The 3,119-nt window shown below is 38.5% G+C and overlaps 1 long non-coding RNA gene across 1 annotated transcript; it reads right to left on the reverse strand.

The window, feature by feature from the left end:
- Window positions 1-1,433: 1,433 nt before the first annotated feature.
- Window positions 1,434-2,315, reverse strand: LOC131882609 (uncharacterized). Its single transcript, XR_009373510.1, has 3 exons — window positions 2,202-2,315; window positions 1,593-1,630; window positions 1,434-1,473 (listed from the first exon to the last, which is right to left on the reverse strand). It is a non-coding gene; the product is annotated as an uncharacterized LOC131882609 (long non-coding RNA).
- Window positions 2,316-3,119: the final 804 nt, after the last annotated feature.

A 3,119-nucleotide genomic window follows, 5' to 3' on the forward strand; every position in this document is an offset into this window, starting at 1 on the left:
CAACTACCTACCTAAACCTAACCTAAACCTAACCTAACCTAACCCTAACCTAACACCTACCAACCTAACCTAACCTAATAACCTACCTAACCTAACCTAACCTACTAACCTACCTAACCTAACCTAACCTACCACCCTATTCCTAAACCTACTAACCTAAACCTAACCAACCTAAACCTAACCTAACCCTAACCGTACAACACCAACTACACAACCAACCTAACACTACCTACTACTATTACCTAAACTAAACACCACCTAACAACCTAAAACCTACCAACCACTTAACCTAACCTAACAACTCCTAAACGCTAAACCTAACCGTACTAACCTAAACCTAACCTACTAACTCTAACCTAACTAACCTAACTACCTCAACAACCAACCTAACCTAACTACAACCATAACTAACCCTACTAACCTAACCTAACCTAACCTAACCTTAAACCTACCCTAAAACCTAAACCTAACCTAACCTAAAACCTAACCTAACTACCTAACCTAACCTAACCTACCAACCCTAACAACTAACCTAAACCTAACCTAACTAACCTAACCTAACCCTAACACTAACCTAACCTAACCTAAAACCTAAACCTAACCTACACCTAACCTAACCTCTAACCTACTACCTTAACCCCTAACCTAACAACCTAACCTAACCTAACCTTAAAACCTAATACCTAAAACCTTAACCCTACACCTAAACCTAAACCTAACCTAACCTAACCTACTAAAACCTAAAACCTAAATCCTAACCTAAACCTAACAAACCTAACCTAAACCTAACCTAACCTAAACCGTATCAACTACCTAACCTACTAAACCTAACCCTAACCTAAACCTAACCTAATAACCCTAACCTAACCTATAACCCTAACCTTAACTACCTAAACCTAACCTACCACCTAAACCTACCACCTAACTAACCTAACCTAACCTAACCTCTAACCTAACAACCTAACCACCAACCTAACCTAACTCCTTACTAAACCTAACCTAACCCTAACCTAACAACCTAACCTACCTAACCTACAACCTAAACCTAACCTAACCCTAACTAACCTAACCTAACACCCCTAAACCTATAAAACTAACCTAAACCTAACCTAACCTAACCAACCTAACCTAACTAACCTACCTACCCAAACCTAAATAACCTAACTAAACCCTAATTACCTAACACCAACCTAACAACTAACCTAACAACCTAACCTAACCTAACCTAACCTAACCTATAACCTAACACTACTAACACTACTAACCTAACTAACCTACTAACCCTAAACCTAACCTAACCAATAACCTAAAATAACCCTAACCCTATACCACTAACACCTAACCTAAACCTAACCTAACCTACTAATAACTCATCCTAACCTAACCTAACAACCTAACCAACCCTAACCAACCTAACTAACCTAACACTAAACCTAACCTAACCTAACCTAACCTAACCTAACCTAACCTAACCTAAACCTAACCAACCTAACCTACCTAACCTAACCTAACCTAATACCTAAACTAACCTACCTAACCTAACCACCTAACCTAACCTAACCAACCGATACAACCTACCATCTACTAATAACCTAACCTAACCTAACCTAACCTAACCTAACCTAACCACCTAACTAACCTAAACCTAACCTAACCTAACCTAACCTAAACCTAACCTAACACCTAACCTAACCTAAGTACTACCAACCTAACCCTCCAAAACCATACAACAATAATAACTAACAAAAACCTAACCTAACCTAAACCTAACCTAACCTACTAACCTTAAACCTAACCTACTAACCTTAACCTAACAACCTAACCTAACCTAACCTAACTAACCTAACAACCTATAACCTAACCTAACCTAACCTAACCTCAAACCACCTAACCTAAACCTCTAACCTAACAACCTAACCCTAACTACTAACCTAACCTACCTAACCTAATCCTAACCTAACCTAACCTAACCTAACCTAACCTAACCTAACCCTAACCACCTAACCTAACCTAACCTAACCTAACACCCCAAACCTCTAACCTAAACCTAACCTAACCTAACCTAACCCTAAACCTAATCTAAACCTAAAACCTAACCTAACCTAACCTAACCTAACCTAAACACTAACCAAACCTAACCTAAACCTAACCTAAACCTAACCTTTATTTGTTCCAAAAATGGGATTTCTCGATGGGACCACTAATTTCAATGTCTTGACAAGTCTGTATTCGCAGATGAGGCCTCTAACCTAAAAAGAAAGGGTCGAGAAAAATTTACGAAAATTGCTGCATCAATGCTCGCATTCAGTACAGGGCCCCATGACATATTTTGGACTTTGGTTAGTATTTTGCCTATGTTATTTGTTCCAAAAATGGGAGGGAATTTTCTCGATGGAAAACCAGTAATTTCAATGTCTATGAACAAATATGTATTCCAGATAGGCCCTAACCTAAAAGGAAAGGAGTCGAGAAAAATTTACAAAATATTGCTGGATTGATGCTCTGCATTCAGTACAATGTGGCACATGACAGATTAAAGTCCATATTGACTTGATTAGTTATTTGCCATAGTATTTGTCCAAAAATGGGATTTCCGATAAACCACTAATTTCTAATTCTTGGATCTCAGATCCTGTATTCCCAGATTGAGGCTCTAACTAAAGGAAAGGGTCGAGAAAAATTTACGGATAAATTGATGATCGATTGCTTCGGCATTCAGTACAGTGGGCCCATGACATAAAGTCCCATTGACTTGGTTAGTATTTTGCCTATGTTTATTTGTTCCAAAAAATGGGATTTCTCGATGGAACCACTAATTTCAATGTCTTGACAAGTCTGTATTCCCAGATGAGGCCTCTAACCTAAAAGGAAAGGGTCGAGAAAAAATTTACGAAAATTGCTGGATCGATGCTCGCATTCAGTACAGTGGGGGCCCATGACATAAAGTTCCCATTTTGACTTTGGTTAGTATTTTGCTATGTTATTTGTTCCAAAAATGGGATTTCTCGATTGGAACCACTAATTTCAATGTCTTGACAAGTCTTGTATTCCCAGATGAGGCCTCTACCTAAAGGAAAGGGTCGAGAAAAATTTACGAAAATGTGGATCGAATGCTCGCG

Source organism: Tigriopus californicus, chromosome 6, assembly GCF_007210705.1.
Source record: "Tigriopus californicus strain San Diego chromosome 6, Tcal_SD_v2.1, whole genome shotgun sequence".
Lineage (NCBI taxonomy): Eukaryota > Metazoa > Arthropoda > Copepoda > Harpacticoida > Harpacticidae > Tigriopus > Tigriopus californicus.